The 18,305-nt window shown below is 47.6% G+C and overlaps 1 pseudogene; it reads left to right on the top strand.

The window, feature by feature from the left end:
* Positions 1-4,559: 4,559 nt before the first annotated feature.
* Positions 4,560-18,241, top strand: LOC102854631 (annotated as a pseudogene).
* Positions 18,242-18,305: the final 64 nt, after the last annotated feature.

The following is an 18,305-nucleotide window of genomic DNA, read 5'->3' as shown; positions in this document are numbered from 1 at the left end:
AGCCGCATCCCCACCCTGGCTCTAATGTGAGTGAACCAAGTGGCTTTGGAGTTGGACCTGAGTCAAATCCCACGTCTGCACTTACTGTTGCTGTGCCTTGACCAATTTCTTTTTCTGAGCCTTAATTTTCACATCTATAAAATGGTTCTTTAAAACCTTATGATTGAACCACTGTGGAAGGTGGTATGGCGCTTTCTCAAAAAGTTGCAAATAGAGATACCATTTGACCCAGCAATTCCACTATGGGAAATATATCCCAAAGAGACCATAACTGACATCCAAGCATATATATGCACACCCAAGTTTATTGTGGCTTTGTTCACAATAGCAAGGAGTTGGAAACAACCTACGTGCCCATCAAAAAATGAATGGATAGAGAAGCTCTGGTATATTCACAGAATGGAATACTATGTTGCATTGAAAAACAAGGAACTCATGCAATATTATTCAAAATGGGTGATTCTGGAGGACATTATGCTGAGTGAAGTATCTCAGTCACAAATGGACAAATACTGCATGGTGCCACTGTTGTAGAACAGGACTGATCTTGGGATTGGGGAGAGACTGAGAAAGATGGATTCAATAATGTATACTGCATTGAAACAGATGAGGGAGAAAACTGTTTAAAAGGGATATGTGATTAGGTATTTTTGTCATGACAGGTGTCTAGAGTGAAGGCTACATGGTGGAGTGGACCTGGGGGAAGGTTTGTAAAACAATGAAAGTATTTTTCTTTTATGCTTCCAAGAGCGTAGTGTACTGGGGGGAAGGGTTGGAGGGGAGAAAAGTGCAACAATGAATGAATGAATGGAAATCCAAAGTCTCTGTAAATTTTTACTGAAATTAATAAATTTAAATAAAACAAAAAAACCACTTATGATTGTTGTGAAGATACACAGAAATAAGATATAGGAAGTAGAAATTATATAATGTAAACATTCCTCATACATAGTTTTCTCTCTTTGCAATGATGATCGCATCATCTCCTGGTAGCTGTTTCAAGTCTGCCTCATATATGAAACATCCCCAAGTCACAGGACATGAGAGCTGAAAAATTAAGCCAAGACTTTCTCATGATACCTCCCTGCGTCTTTGGCTGCTTTCTTACGGGGAGTACAATGAGCTTGTTCACATCAACCATCTCTTTGAATGTGGCTCAAGCTTTCAGGTCTGTCTTCATGGTTCCTAATTCTTACTCATATTTCTTTTTTCTGTTCTCTGCACCAAGTGGTTGCCCCATTTGTGTCTTCTCAGGTCCTAGTTCTCAGCCTACTGCTTAACCTAGTTGTTGAGGGTGGTGTTTTTCTAATCTAATAGCTAGAATTTCTTTTTTTTTTTTCATTTCTAGCATCTCTCTGTTTCTCAAATCTTCTGTGTTTTCCAGATCTCCTTTCTTCCCTGTTTCTTTAAGATGTGGATTTTAGTCCTTTCCAATTATTCTAAGATCTATCCTTCCCCAGTGTGTTCTGCCACTATTCATTGTGTCTTCAGTTTACTATAGACTCTGGAAGCAAAACGTATGGATTTGAGTCCCACCTTCACCGTTGGTCTATTTCCTCATCTGTAAGGTGGGTGTGTTGATCATAGTACCTACTTCGTGGGTTTAATGTGAGAATTTATATGTTAAAGTCCTCAGAAAATCCCTAGAAGCTGGAACTTACATGGAATTTATATGGTAAAGCCCAGTGTGGGTTTGATATCATTATTGTCCTTCATAGCACTGGATTTTCTCTTGCACTTGGTAAGATTGATCTCTGAATCCTCTTTAGTGAGAACAGGCTTCTGCAGGATCCCAAATAATAAAATCAAGGGCAGCATGAAGATGACCAAAGCTGACCTGCGGTCTGGCTCACACAGTAATCTCTGGCGCTGAAGGATGCATGCTGCTTCCTCATCCTTGGTGTTGAGATTTTCTAATTTCTGAGGCTGAATGTGCTCAATTTTCTAGAGACTAACACACCCTATTTGCATGTTCCTGCTCATCTTAGGAAGGCCATTTTAAAGAATAGATCCACAAACCTGCGTCCCAGGATCAGTTTCATGGTTATCTCTTACAATTCCTCTTAGAGAGGGATCTACCTCCTGCTTCCAGCTTTATGGCGGTGTCACAACCATTATCACCTAAACCCAAGAAAGAATCAGTCCTGCAGACCTTTGGGCATGTATATTTATTAGCCTTTCACTTGGGCCACAGACCTCTACCCCCCACTCTTTGCTTCTGGTATCTGGATAACCCCTTATCTAGCTTTCTAATTTAGTTCTGTGTTTTGTATCTTTTTTAAAATAATTTCTTTTTTAAAAGGCATCTATGTGTTTGAAGGAGGAGTGAGATATCCCTATGAGCTCCACTGGCCACTTAGCAAGAAGTATCATGGATTGCTTTTTTGCCTTTCAAATATAATTTGATCAGAACAGTTCATATTTTAAGGATTATCTGGTCAAGATGAGTGACGGGGACACAGGCTAGAGGGATTCTTGGTATGGAAGAGAATTTGTCTGAGGAAGGAATTTCTTTGTTGAGACAAATGGGACTAGGATATTTCCAGATTATGAGTGTTAGATTGTAGAGAAGATATCAAAGGCTGGCACAGAGCTGGTGTTCTATTAGCTGATGCTCAGACCAGACTCAGGGATTTACGGATATGATCCATGAATGCAAAGTGCCAACTACACCCTCAAGTGGGTAGGGCTGGCCACTCTTCTGCACATCCCATGTAATCGTCTACCTGTGAGTTTGCTCCTGGATGCAAATCGGTAGAGCCAGGATCTTCCTGAAGAAGCAATATAAGGGAGAAGGGAAGGGAGAAAGATCTTTGCTCGGTCCTGCAGATGATCACATGCAAGAGAGAGAAAGAGGCCAAAATGTACACAAGATATCAAGTCAGGAGGAAAGAGAATCGTTTCTAGAGTCTAGAGACCCAGCAATATCAATCCCATCTTTCCATCCACCCATCCAACCATCCATCCATCCATCCATCCATTCATGTATCTAGTCCTCCCACCTGCTCAGAGGTGATTCTAGGCTGCTGAGGGAGGAGTCATCATTTCTCAACCAAGATCCAAGGATGCCTCCAACCCTTAGGAGAAGTTACCAAGTGGAGTAGAACAAAATCTGGCCTAAAAGTCAAGAATCTGAATTTTCTTGGCTCTACCATTAACTAGCAGTGTGAACCAGGATCTCAGAACATATAGCTTAAACACTGTGGACCTCATTGTCTTCATCTGTGAAATGAGGACAGGTGGACGAGGAAGTGAGTGGGGGTTTTGCCCCTGATATCATATGGAGTCAGATTCTAATTGGACAATAGGCTTACCCAGCTCTGCTGTTTTCTTGGCCATGGTCAAAAGGTGGATTCACCACTACCTTTCCTACGTGTGCGCCTGTTATGGATAGCTTTTATCATTGCTCAAGTCTGAGGACTATCCTATCAAGGTGTAGGTGAGTCTGGGGCCTGAAAGGAAACAGGATGAGAAAAGGGACCCAAGAGAGCATGATGCCTGTGTCCTCCCCACAGATAACCTCTACAACAAGAATGAAGTAAAGGAATTTCTGCAAAATTATGAATGAACAGCCCAGGTTGTATGAAGCAATTTCAAGGAGGCCGCCTGGAACTATGTCATCAACAGCACCAAGAAAAATCAGGAGATGATGGTGTGGTACCACCTCCATTCTAGCCCCTCCTCCACTTGATCTTATCAGTGGTCTTGGAAAGTGGGAGACCATACCTTCTTCTCCTCTACAGAGTCAGAGGAGTAAGGGAAGCCCTAAAGGACAGCCCAGATCAAGTTCTAGGCTTCTTGGTCTGTAAACCCTCGCTAGGACAATGATCCTTTGCTCCTTCCCCTTTATATAACTCTCATCTCTTTGCTTTTGGAACCCAGGCTCCTTCCCTTTTCTCTCTTTGCAAATCTTCATGCTTCTGACTCTTTAAAATGGGTTTGGGGTGACCAAGGGTGTGTGGCCTGTGAGTTCAGTGCAGGGCTTTCATCGCCTCATGACAAATGTGGTGACCCTTCTTCCTCACTGCACAAGAACATGGAGAGGTCACAGCACACCCTGTACCTTGGCTCCAAGGCCTACAGGTTTAACACCACTCTCCAAGACCCTGTTATAAAGCACAGACTGAGGAAGGTACAGGACATGATTAAGACAGCCCTGCCCAAGGAAGAGCTCCTGGAGGTGATGGATGGAACCCCCCAGGCCTCCAGGCACACGCACCCTTCCCCAGGCTGAGTCTGTACGGAACCCCCACGCCTCCAGGCACACGCACCCTTCCCCAGGCTGAGTCTGTATGGAACCCCCAGGCCTCCAGGCACACGCAGCCTTCCCCAGGCTGAGTCTGTATGGAACCCCCAGGCCTCCAAGCACACGCAGCCTTCCCCAGGCTGAGTCTGGAGCAGGAGGAAGTTTAGGGAGGGGGACCAAAGTCAGAATGTCCTCTGGGGGAGGAGGGAAGCAGAAACCTAAAGAAGGTGGGGCAAGTGCTGGGTGGACCCAGGGGAGCAGACTTGTCCTGGGGTGACACTCGCTTCTACAGTACAATGAGCTCCTGGCCAACATGAAGACAATGTACAGTGCAGCTGAGGCGTACATGGAAGACAGGCCCTGCCTGTTTCTGGAGTCTGGTAAATAGCCCAGGCCTCGCCTCAATTCAACCACAGTCTCAGAAGGAGCAGCTACTTTGGAGGGAAAGACCTGTTGCAGGTAAGTGGTCATGGAAAACCCTCTCTAACATCTACCTGAGGTCTACCATTCTTAAAGAAGTGCATCCAGGCAGGAATTCTGTTAGAGGGAGAGGCTGGGGTTTTGCAGGATCTAAAGGAAGCCAGGGGGCTGTATGACCTAGTGGTAAGGAGCTGCAACCTGAAGGTGTGTGGTTCAAACCCACCAGCTGTTCTACAGGAATAAGATGTCAAATCCTCCTGTGCAATTTTTTTTAGTTTTTTATTTTTATTATTTTGTGTGTGTGTGTACCATCAAATCATAACTGACTGGTACAGGAGGAGACTTTTCCTCCTTTTCCAGCAGAGCATCTGGTGGATTCGAACCGCAGACCTCTAGGATTGCAGTGCAGCTTCTTGCCACTAGGCCACCCCTCCTGTGCAATTTAATGCTTCTGAAAGCCCACCGGAGGGTCACTCGACAGCATCCAGCAACAACAACAATGAAAAAGGAAGCAAGGGTCAAGAGAAGGTTGAAACAGTGTGAGGCTGAAGGATAGGGTGCATGCCAGACCAGGAGTCAGCAAGATGGGCATTTGCTCAGAGCTTTCCCATCCCTGACTGGATCCAACAGGATCAGTTACCTTGGGAGGTATTACTCCCATTTTACAGATGGAGAGCGAGGTGAAATGGCTATTCTGTGTCTTCTGCCTGCTAGGCCAGGGCTAAAAACTCGAGTGGTGCCTGTCTTGTCAAGTACTCTCCTCCATCCTAGGCAACATGAAGGCACGGGGTGCACAAAGTATGAGGACGAAGACTCCTCACAGGTCAAAGGCCTGGAGCAGCTCTTCCAGGAGCTCCAGCTGCTCTTCCTGAACCTGCACGCCTGTGTGTGCCGCGTCCTGCACCGTCACTCCAGGTCCTGGCACATCAACCTGCGAGGGCCCGTCCCCAATCACCTCCTGGGTAAAGGCCAGGCTGGCACAGGGTATGGGTGGAGGTTGGAGTAGACCTCCAACACTCGGCATTAGTAAGGGGAGAGACCTCTCTCTATGTTTCTGTGCCCCTTCACTCTTCCCCCAGGGGCATGTGGGCTCAGTCCTGGATCAACATCTTGGACCTGGCCTTCCCCTTTCCAGAAAAACCCCCAGAGGACATTACAAAGATCATGAAAAGGCAGGTCAGTGCAGACCCTCAACTGTCCCCGTCCCCTCAGGCCAGTGACCAGGGCCCAATCACTTCCTCATCCCACAGCTCTGGAGGTCACGAAAGATGTTTGAAGAGGCTGACAAATTCTTTGTCTCCCTGGGACTACCACCCGCTCCGCCCAAGTTTTGGAACAAGTTGATGCTGAGAAGCCGTATGACAGGCAGGATGTGGTGTGTCAGCCCTCGGCCTGGGACTTCTACAATGGCTATGATTTCCCATGTCCACTGCCCACTAGCACCACCCTGGAGCCAGCACCGCCCTCCTGTGCTCTCCCCTGATCCTCCTCTGCTCTTCCACTGCCCGTCTGTCTGCCTGTCCAAGGGGTGTGTGTAAGGGATGCGCATGGGGGATGGGATGGAGGAGGTGAGATCTAAATAGGACTAGAAGAGATGTGGATAGACAGGGTCCTGTCAGTGGTTAGATGTGATGATCTATAGGGGCTGAGGCTTTCTGGTCTCCAGTCCAACCACCTCAACCTCTCAGCAGAGTCTGACCATCAGCCACTGTCTCATGCTCTTTGACCCTTGCCCTTTAGACCAGGATAAAGAAGTGGACAAAGGTGACCAAAGAAGCCTTGCTCGCTGTTTTCCACCAGATGGACCATATCCTGTACTTCATGCAGTACATGAAACTCTCTGTGATCATCCGTGGAGGCGCCAACCCAGCCTTTGAAGAGGCTGTGGGGTCAGTGATCACGCTATCAGCCTTTTCCCACAACCACCTGCTCGACACGGGCCTGCTCAGCTTCCAGATCAAGGACTCAAGTGAGGAGGCTCAGAGGGGGGAAGCCATAGAGAGGGCAGCCTGAACGTGGAGCTGGGTCTAAGGTGGGGTGAGAACGGAGTCCCTGACAAGGTTGGGGTCAGTACACTGGAGCACCCCTGCCCCGTCCACCGAGAACAAGGTCATTACCTGTTGGGCGTTGCACTGGAGAAGACAGCCTTCCTCCCCTTTGGCTACCTGGTGGACCTGTACTGCTGGAAGGTCTTTGATGGAACCATCAAAATACCATCTACAACCAGGAATGGTAGAAGTTCAGGTATTCAGGTAGGTGCCTGTGCCTGCGTCCTGGCACAGCTCTTCTTAGGTAGACAGGGCTTTTAGGACCGTCCCTAGGGAACTGTCCCTGCTGGGAGTAGCTATTGGTCTCTTCAGAGTGCACAGGGAACCTGTAGTGTTTGGGGACCCGAGGCTTCCCCAGGCCTATGCCTCTGGTAACTACAAACAATAAACCACAAAATGTATTATTTGGTCTTTATGTATTTACCTATTCTAGACATTTTCTCTGTGTGGAATTATTTGAGTTTTGGTGGCTGACTTACTAGGTCTAGTTCTGATAGAAACAAAGTCTTTTACATTCCTGGCTGATACAAACTGTTAAGGTGCTTAGCTGCTAATTGAAAGATTTGAGGCCACTCAAAGATGCCTGGGAAGGAAGGTCAGGTGATCTATTTTCAAAAACCATTGTGGTGGTGGTGTATCCTCGAATCAGAACTGACCCAATCAGTTAATCATACAGAAGGAAATTGCCCATCCTTCTCCCACGGAGCAACTGATGGATTTGAACTGCATGCCTTCAGGATTTGAAGTGCAACTTCTTGCCACTAGGCCATCAGTGCTCCCTCCAAAAGTTAGCCCCTGAAAAACCCAGTAAGCACAGCTCTCCTCCAACAGACATGTGTCAGCATCAGTGTGAGAGCAACAAATTTAAGATTTTGAGGGGCATGGGCTGGAAATAGAACCAAGTTCTGAGAAGAGGCCAATGCAGCATCCCTGAGCTGCTTGCTTCTCCTTCTACAGGCTGGCCTGTGACATCTGACTCCCAGGACAGAAGAGGACTTTAACCCAGATGCCAAGTGTCACATTTCTGGTGGCATCCTCTACCTACATTTAAAGGTCTGGGCCCTATTGGCAGAGGCATCTGGGAATTGGAATGGGGACATAGGGGTCAAGCTAGGATTTCCAGGAAGGCCCAAATGTTTCACTATTCTCCTGACTACCTCATCTCTTCTAGGGTTCACACTTTGCTGGGATCCACATCCCAGAATCCTCTGGGCTTTTACACCAGGTCCTATGTGGAGGGCAAGGCTGTTGGGAATATTCAATGGCACCTCAGCTGTCCTCTAGTGGAGGGCAGGAGAGAAAAGGGCAAAGGTTGAGGTGACTGCGGTTCAGAAGGCTGCAGAAAAGAGCCCTCTGGTATTTTTAGGCCAGAACAAGGTCCTCTTGCCCCAGGAGTTATTGGTTGGCAGAGACTCACCATGACCAAAGATGTGCTATCCTCTGCCAAAGCTGTGATGTTGCCACTGCAGATCAGAGTACTCATCCCGAGGCAGCTCCAGGCTTCCCACCCCTGATGCCCACTTCTCAGCCTGCCCTCACACTCTCTCGCCCGGGTACTTCCTCAGCTTGGTGCTCCAGTTCCAGTTCCATGAAGCTGTGTGCAAAGCCTCGGCCCACATGGGTCCCCTGCACCAGTGTAACATCTATGACTCTAAGACAGCGGGAAAACTCCTAGAATAAGGGTCCCCTCCCACCCTGCTAGAGCCTAGCTTGCAAAGCTGGCTTCCTAAGACACCCTGAGCAGAGCCTCATTGAGTTTATATTCCAGTGAAAGCTCTTCCGTATGTCAGATTAAAATCTCTCCTATGGTAACAGAATCGCATTTCCTCTTGTGTGGCCCCTATGGCCAGAGAGATGGTTTTGAGCCCTCCCGCTGACACACAGCTCTGTGGAGTCCATAAGAACAGCACTGCTCACCCAGAGGTAGCACCTTGCTGGTGACTTGAATTAGTGGAATTTCCAGTCTCCAAAAACCTCTGAGCTTGATGACAATGATGACTTGATGACAATGAGTTTCAGGGTTGGGGGTTTTTTTAAGCTAACACATATGCATGCATGCACACACACACACACATCAGAAAATCAAAAGGACTCAGATGGGCAACCAGTCCTGGGGTCCTGTCTTAGCCTCAGTCCGTTGATTGAATCCCCTCATTCTTTCCTCGTAAGGTGCCCTCCCTCGCGATGCACTCTGCTTTTCACGTGAGTTTTCAGGTTAATCCAGGTTCCTTTCACATCGGTTTCTGAACAGGCTTCTGATGGGTCTGTGAACCACTTGAGTTTCCAGTCTTTTTTCTTGAGCTTTGTCTGTCTTTTGCATACTTACTTACCTCTGTGGAGCTGGGGGTTTTTTTATTGTGAAGTAAATTTGAAGAGTAAGAGGCCTGAACTTTACTATATAAGATGTTTCATTTGGGGGAGTGGTTATTTCAGGAACTCATAAACTTTAAAATTGACCATTATCCACGTTTGACAAAAGAAGCTGAGAGGTGAAGCAATTTACCTACGGTCACTCATCTAACAAATGGCAAAGCCTTAATTTGAACCGAGAACTGATTTATTCTACCCCGTGACCTCCCATCAGTCAAAGGGGTCATTTCCTGGTGCAAATAAATTTAGGATTACTGGTTCCAAGACCAAGACTTCCACTACTGAGGTGAGGAACCCACTGTCCACTGGCTTGATCGCTTCGCCACTGAATTTCATTCAACCTGTCCTGTGCATCTGGACCACTAGGGGGCAATGTTGTTGTTGTTGTTGGGTGCCTTCTAGTCCATTTTTTTTTTTTTTTACTTCTAGTCCATTTTAACTTCTAGCTAAAGTTGTCACAGACTAAAACTGCCCCTCAGGATTTCCCAAACTCGGTTACCTATTGGGTTTCTAACTGAAAAACCAGTAGTAGGAGTCTACACATGCTCAGGGAGAGACAGATGAGCAATCTGCTCCTGTCGAGATTTACAGCCTTGCAAATTCATGGAGGACCACCATGAGTTGGGAATGACTCAAGAGCACGGGGTTAATCTTTAAAGGGACAGAACATCTGTCTTTCTCTTCTCCTGCAGCCTCTGGGTGGATTCTCACCACAGACTTCTCAGCAGCCAAGCAAATTAACTATTTGTGCCACCCAGGAACTCCTGTCTTTTGGCTAAAGTACCTTGAACACTTGGCATTTGCCCCCTCTGACTAACCTTCTTACATGTAATTGCCCTGGGTCAAGCTCTGGGCTAGTTCGGTTGGACCTGATCCAAGTTCCCAAAGTCCCCCTGCCTCAGCCAGCAAGGACGGTGGGTCGGACCGAGTCCACGGGACACATTATGCCACCTTGGAGTTGAAGGCTCCAGCGAGTGTCCAGGGACCAAATTTACAGCTCTTGGATCACAGGTGCTGCCCACGCAGCTAGGCTTCTGTCAAATGCCTTATCTCACCCAGTTGGAAGGATTTTTTTCTAAACAGATAGATTTTCAAAGATCAAATCTTTGCCTTTGCTAGTCCCTTCTGTCTTTTGTTGGGCTCATGAAAAAAAAAATTACAAGGCATTTGACTGTGTGGATCACAACAAACTGTGGCTAACTCTGAGTAGAATGGGAATGCCAGAAAACTTGATTGTGCTTATGCGAAACCTATTCTTGGACAGGAGGCAGTCATAATAACAGAGCAAGGAAACACTGCGTAGTTCAAAATTGGGAAAGGTGTACACCAGAGTTGTGTTCTATCTCCATACCTTTTCAATCTATATGCACAACAGATCATCCGGGAGTCTGGGCTCTATGCTAAGGAATGTTGCATTAGGATTGGAGGAAGACTCATTAACAATATGCATTATGTAGATGACACAACTCTGCTTTCTGAAACTGAGGAGGACCTGAAGTACTTACTGCAGAAGGTTGAGGATTGCAGCCTTAAGTGTGAATTGAAGTTCAATATCAAGAAAACAAAGATTCTCACCACTGAGCCAATTGGTAACATCATGATAGATGGTGAAGAGATTGAGATTGTTAACAGCTTTAGTTTGCCACAATCAACACTCTTGGTACCAGCAGTCAGGAAATCAAAAGATGAATCAATTGCATTGAGAAAATGCACGGATCTCTCCAGAGTACTGAAGAGCAATGATGTCAGTCTGGAACTAAGATGTGCCTGATTACTTGCTGTGCAACAGAAAGCTGGACAATGACTAGGGAGGATAGAAGGAGAATTGATGCCTTTGAGACTTGGTGCTGGAGAAGAGTATTGAATATACATGGACTTCTAGGAGAACAAACAGGTTCTTCCTGAAGAAAGTGAAACAAGGCTGCTCCTTGGAGATAAGGATTCTGAAGCTTCATCTGACATACTTGGGGCCTGTTGCAAGGAGGGTCCAGTCCTTGGAGAGAGATATCTTGCTTGAGAGGGTGGAGGGACAGCGCAAGAAAGGGAGACCTTCCATGAGATGAACCGATTCAGTGACTGGGTTAATGGAAGTGGGTGTGTCAGAGACAGTCATTTTGGCACAGGATAGAGTAAGGTTTGGGGCTCTTGTACATAGGGTCGTTATGAGTCACAAGTGACTTGGTGGCACATAACAACAACAAAGTTAGTTGTGTGCTTTTGTTTTGTTTTTTAATCTTGATAATTCCTCTCCTCCATTTCTCTATTCTCTTAATAACTTTGCTACCCCCCCTCCCCAGTGGTTTCTGCCAAGGAGCACAGACTTGTCATTCTTCCCCAGTTAAGCAACGTTGGCATCTACAAAGCCCTCATTATGTAACTTAATATTTACCACAATGTTACTGGACTCGTTTTATTGAGGAGGACAATTGGTTGAGGTTATTCGGCCCATAACTAGCACTGTTGGGTCTTGAACCTAGGTCTTGATATTCTATATACACACACTCTGACCCCTGAATCTCTAGGCTTACCTCTCTCCCAGTTGGACCAGGCAACAGGCTGAGAATGATCGACTTAGGCCTGCTACTGCTCCTGCCAGGTGATCTGAGTTGAGGATCCTCGAGATCTGGCTTCAGCACCTCTATCCCCGAAAGATTGCCCACCTGCCACCAAGTAACTGATGTGTCTGGAGGCAGCACTGTCATTTAGCCAGTGCTGTGGGCCGTTTATAGAGCATGTCCTGCACTTAGTATCTAATGCTCCCAAACATGACTTGTCAGACTAGAAAGAGATGAAGCCTACCTCTATCCACTGACCCTTAGTGTTTCATGGAAAACAGTATTTTTAATACTTTCTGCCTCTTCAAGAGTAATGTAATAATTACACTAGCCATAATAACTACTATTGTTGTTGTTGTTGTTGTGTACTGTAGAGTCAGAAATAACCTATAGCTGACCCTCCAGAAGGTTTTCAGAGGCAGTTAATTGCACAGGAAGAGATTGCCCATTCTTTTCCAGTGGAGCAGCTGGTGGCCTCGAACTGCATGCCTTCGGGATCGCAGAGCAGCTCTTGCCACTAGGCCACCAGAGCTCCCTAATAATTACTATTAGCAGCTAATGCTCTTTGCCTATCTACTCTTCCTCCATTATTGTGTTTCTTTTTTCATTGTTTTTGTTCAAATAGTCTTCTAGGTCATATAGCCCTGGTGTGTCCACTTGCCATACAGAGGTAACTCGTGGTTGCTGTGAAGTTGAACAGTGTGACACTGATGTGTCAAATGCGATAACAGTTACCCACGGTGGACAGTGCTTGGTGGCGTTCCCTGGTTGAAATAAGATTGGAAGCAGGAGTGGCATCTACTTCCGTAAATAGTTTGCCTCTGGAAAGGATAAAAATCATGCACGCAAGTGTTGAGGACTTTCGTTCATAGGGTCGCTATGAGTTGCCTACGACTCGACGGCACTTAACAGCAATAACATTGTGTTTCTTTAATCATCACAGTTCTCTAAGGTTATTACTTGTTGAGTGCCAGCAAATAAAGAACGACTCATAGTGACTTTAGTAACAATAGATCTGAACTCTGTGCCATCCTCATAATCTCTGACACCCTCAAGCCCATTGCTAGTCATTGTGGCAATCCATCTCATGGAGGGTCCTTCTTTCTTTCTTTCTTTCACTGACCCTCCACCCTTCCTAACATGATGTTACTGTCTAAGGAATAACCTCTCCTAGCAACATGCCCAAGGCGTGTGAGACAAAACTTTGTCATCCTTGACTCCAATGAGCATTCTGGCTGCACTTTCTCCAAGACATACTTGTTTGTTCTTTTGTCAGTCCATGGGATATTCGGTACTCTTCCCCAACACCAGAGCTAAAGGCGTCAGTTATTCTTCTGTCATCCTTACTCATTGTCCAGCTTTCAGATGCATAGTAGGTGATTGAAAAGACCATGGCCTGAATTAGGTGCACCTCAGTCTTCGACGTGACATCATTTTTCCTCAGTAATTTGGAAGGAGAGATCCCTGACAAATCTCATGACTGCTGGTACCAAGGGTGTTGATTGTGGATCCAAGTAAGATGGAATAATTGACAACTTTAAGATTTTATCCATCAATCATGATGTTGCTTATCAATCCAGTGGTAGAGATTTTTTTCTTCTTGATGTTGATATGCAATCCATATGTCTTCCACCTTCTGCTGCAAACATTTTAAGTCCTTTTCACTTTCCGCAAGGTTGTTTCGCATGCACAAAACAGGTTGTTGATGAGTCTTCTTCTAATCCTGATGCCATATTCCTCTTTATAGAACCTAGCTTCTCAAGTGGTTTGCCCAGCATAAACAATGAACAGGTATGGAGAAAGGACACAACCCTGAAATACACCTTTCTTTATTTTAAACCCTGTAATGTTCCCTTGCTCTATTTAGACAACTTCTTGGTGTAGGTATAGGTTTTGTGTGAGCATGTTCCGGGATTCCCATTCTTCTCAATGTTAGACATAATTTGTTACGATCCATGCAGTCAAATGCTTTTGCACAGTCAATAAAACACTAATAGACATTCTGTAAGGTGTTCTTTGGAGGTAAGGATGGCAAAGCTTTGTCTCTCATACTCAAGACATGTTGCTAGAGGAGGATATTTTTTTAAAAGTGATCTTGATTGGAAAGGTAAAGTCAATGAAAGAGAGGAAGATCTCCATCCAGTGAGTTGGATTGACATAGTGACTACAGCAATGGATTCAAATGTATCAGAGATGGTGAGGGCAGCACAGGCTAAGACAAGATTCAGACTAGTTATCACTATGAGTCATACTCAGACTGATAGTATCTAATAAGAGTAAGATAGGTACCATTATGATCCACATTTTACAGATATGGAAACTTGGAAAAGTTATTTGCCTAAAGTTATAGTTTATGACAACCAGAATTCAAACCCAGTCAGATTTCAAGCCTTTGATTGTATTCACTGTGCAGAGCTAGCCAATACCCTGAACCAGGGCTGGGGATGCCCACAGCTGTACCTGCTTTCCTAGGGATGTTCTCAAGCTAGGCTCAAGCAAGCCCTGGCCAGAGATCCTGAAGAATCTGACCAGAGAGTCCCAGAAGTCTACAAGGGCTCTCATGACCTGCTTCAAACCTTGGATGGATTGACTGGTCATCATGAATGTGCATCACTGAGATATCCTAGGCTGGCCAGAATTCAAGTCTTATTTTTAAGGTTTGCTTGCCTGGCCTTGATCCCAGCTTGGACCTAGTCCCAGCCTCAGCCTTAATCTTTTGCCTACCTATGACCTGACTTAAAGCAACACAGCTGCCATAGTCCCACCTACTCCAGGCCTGATGCAACCTCTCAATCAAGACCACTGCCCAACACCTGGCTCCATTGCTTTCCTGGACACTGTTTCACCAGTTAGACTGGCAGACTGGAATCTGAGCATAAGGACAACATCTTGCCTCTTGATACTTGCATAATGTCACTGTTAGATTCCTTGGGGTACACAGCCTAGCTGTCACCACCTTCTTCCTCTATCTGTTCCCACTTCCTCTTCCTTCTACTCCTCTTCCCTCCCCCTCTTTCTAGGCCAGCACCTTTACCCATGGCCTTGAAGTAAGTGTCTAAGATTGAGGATGAAGGCTAATGAATGTCAAATCCTATCTGGGCACCTCAAGGAGCCAAAGGACACCTTTCTGGTTGGACTGGGTCTACAAGCCTTTAAGTATTCCACAGGAAGAGATAAGGAATTAGAGTCATTCATGTGTCTTCAGCTGAAAACTGACCAGGTCAAAACACTCATGGGCCTCGTGGTCCTAGTGCTGGGTCAAGGTCTGTATAACATATATAAAAGGTAAGCTGCCTAGGACATCCAAGACAATGAGGCCTACTTTCTTGGCATAGTCATAGAGCCCCACCAGGCCCCCCAGGGCCACTGCTTCCTGCTGGGCTTCTTTCTCCTCTGTTGGTGTGCTCAGTCAGCCTGGCAATCAGGACGGCTATAGAGCACAGCAAGATGCCTCTGTGGGGGAAAACTGACAGGTAGGACCCAAACTAGACACAAAGAGAACTGGTAAGCCTGGGAGGAGCAGGAAGAGGGCAGGCAAAGCAGAGAGGGCTGAGGACGGGGCTGGGGACAGGCCATGGGAAGGTGCAGCTGGACAGAACTGGGCCCACATGGGGTTGATGACATGCTCACATGTACTCGAGCATGAGCACAAGCAACTGTGATTTCATGTGTGCCTGCTGTCAGCCCCTTCACCTTTCGCCCAGCAGCTCAGGGACCACCATTTTGGTGATACAGTGGCTGTATCCCCCCAAATCAGCCCCCAGCCAATGAATTCTTGTGACTGGCCCTTTACACAGCCTTGTTTCTTCAGGAGCCCCTGTCCTGGGACTGAGCCAGGGCTGCAGTATCTGAGGAGAACCACCTCCAGTTAGAAAAAGGGGATGCTCTGCCTCCTGGTAAAATGTGCTCAAGTTGAACTGGGCATTCCTTTCCCAGTCACTGGTGCCTAATTTGTGAGTACTGTACTCTTTGCACCAGCCAGCATATATCTCCTGATAATCTGGCCCTGCCCTAGGTCAGGCTGTGTAATCCAGCCCCCAAAAGCTCCTTGTTGGCCACATGAGAGGCAAGTAGCCTCACAAACAGCCCCTCAGTCCTCCCTGACCCAGTCCAGGCCCTCCAGAATGGAGACAGTGGGTAGCTGGGCACCAAGCCAGGCTTGATTAATGATTGACTTCTTTAATATTTAAACAAAGCTCATTGCCAGCCACTCCACTCCGGAGATGGCCCTGTTCAACACATACACCTGCTGCCTGGCCTGTTGCCCTGGGAAGCGAGCGTAGAGCAAACAGCACCTTTCCAGGCTCAATGGGGGAGGGGAGAGGCTACTGGAGGACATCTGGGTGTGAGTGCTCTGGGGATAAGCATTGAAAGTGGGGAGAGTTGCTCCATTTGGGGTCTGCCTGCTACGGTCATACCACATCCAATATCTGGAGCCTCTTCAAGGTTTCTGGAGACTCTGAGGTGTCAGTGCTTATCAAAAGTTGGGGAGAGACTTTGAAAGAAAGTTATATGATAGACACTGCCCCAGAGATGAGGCACCAGGACTATATGGGCTGGTGAAAGAGTGGCCAAAAACTGAGACTGATTCCCCCTGGATGAAGAATCTGAATCTAGTGGTCAAGGGTCCAATAAGAAGAGATTCCAGGCTGGGGCCTCTGCAGACCCTACTATTCGTCCAGGTGTTTGAGACTCTGGAGGTGCTGGGTGGTGCAAATGGGTAAGCAAAGATTGTTGTCATCCAGTTCGAACTGACTCATAACTGACTCTCCAGTGAGTTTTCAGAGACAGTTAATCGCCCATCCTTCTCCCTCAGAGCAGCTGGTGGATTTGAACCACATGTCTTTGGGATTCCAATACAGCTTCTTAACACTAGGCCACCAGATTCCAACCCACCCAAAAGCATCTTGGGGGGAAAAAATGTCTGGTGATGTACAGTTCTTCTCTGGAGCATGTGGCGTTGCCGTGGGTCGGAACCAACTCCAGTCACTGGTTTGGGTTTTGTTAGGAGTTGTTTCCTTAGCACTGGCTGACCCCAAGCACTGCCCGCTTCAGCGCCATCGCCACCCCACCTTCATTAGCTAGCACTGCTTTTTGCTGTGGCATAACGTCCCTATCTGCTCCTTGACAGAGAACTTGACAAAAGTGTGTCCCAGTGTATCACCTGTTACCCACTCAGGCCAGGGCACATAGAGAAAACTTGGAGAATGAACGATGGGCTACTCCTCTGCCCAAGTCTTCCCTCCAAGCTCAGCACAGTTGGGCTGGGGCAGTGAACCAGCCCCACCTTTCCTCCACAGCCAACCTGCCCTTCCACATGCTGGGGCACCCATGACACCTCTGCCCCGCCCCACCCCGGCCACATTCGCAGTCCTCCCACTCCCCTGCCACAGTGACAAACAAGGCCCCACCAGCCATTATGACTCAGCAAGGCAAAGGCACATCGAGCCCAGGACTCCATACCTCTCAACCTGGACTCCTGAAAAAACTTCACTGAGCCTCCTTGCCCACCTCCCTGACTCACCATTGCAGGTTATTGCATTAAAATGTCACCTTGGACGAAAACTTGGCTTTTGTCAAGTTAAATCACTATCAATTGAATCTAGATGTTGAAAATTACATCTGTGGGTCTTTAGCAATTCCTCCAACCTCATCTTTCCTATTTCCAGCTCAGTCCTTCTTTGCTGACACAACTCCCACCAACCAACTGGTTTTCACCTGAGGTGCACACCTCACTTAAATGCTTTTTCTTGACAGCATAGCTTAAACTGGTCACTAGATTCTATGAAGAGTGGTCCCTTCTCTCCAAGAAGCCTCTTTGGATAATAAACCTTCCCATGTCCCCCACCTGCTGCTTTGAGTGTTCTCAGGGGCAGTCAGCACTCAAACTCTTTTTTCAGCGGTCACTTGCTAATAGGTGGTTTTAAAGCTGCTCTCCTTTCAATCGGGGCTGGGTGTGCTAAGAGCGCTCAGGCTTCTGGCGAAGGCACTTTATTGTCCATTTTTTTTTAATATGCTTTTATGTCTATCTGCTACTTCCCCACCCTCCCTGGAGACAGCATTGCGTGGGCATCGGGGTTCAGTTGGAGGGCACTTTGCTAGAGCAGACAGGAGGCCTAATGGACCAGCAGTGAGACCCAGAACGGACTTTCTGAGTCCCTCCACCTACCTGCCTGCTCTCTCCCCAGCCTGAGAGGGGATTGGATAGACTAGGTGGAGGCCACCAGGCTTTGGGATAAAAAAAAAAACACCAAAAAACAAAAACCAAACCCAAAAAACACCCACGAAGCTTCTCAAAGAAGCCCTGCCTCTTTCCGGGCTCAGGACCCCGCCTCCAGCCCCACGAGCCAGGGCCCCGCCTCTGCCCCGTCCAGTCAGGAAGAAGTGGCCCCCTCCCGGCCGACCCTGCCCAGCTGCCGCGGCCGCCGCTCCGCTCCTTTCAGCACCGCGGACAGCTCCCGCGCGGGCGCGGCTCGGGGGCGCAGCGAGCCCAGGGCCGAGGAGGGCGCGGAGGGCAGGGGAGGGCCGAGGCGGGCGGGCGGGGCACGGAGCCCGGCGGCCCTCCCCGGGGGCGGCGCCCACCCGGAGCCGGATGCCGCTGAGCCCGAGACCGGCGGAGACGCGGGGAGCCGGGGGCCCGGGTGGTTCCGGGCAGGGACCTCGGCG

The sequence above is a fragment of the Elephantulus edwardii genome, unplaced genomic scaffold (assembly GCF_000299155.1).
Source record: "Elephantulus edwardii isolate Elephantulus edwardi_28Jun2011 unplaced genomic scaffold, EleEdw1.0 scaffold00216, whole genome shotgun sequence".
Classification (NCBI taxonomy): Eukaryota; Metazoa; Chordata; class Mammalia; order Macroscelidea; family Macroscelididae; genus Elephantulus; species Elephantulus edwardii.
Note: the sequence above shows the minus strand (reverse complement) of the source record. Positions and strands in the feature narration are given on the sequence as shown.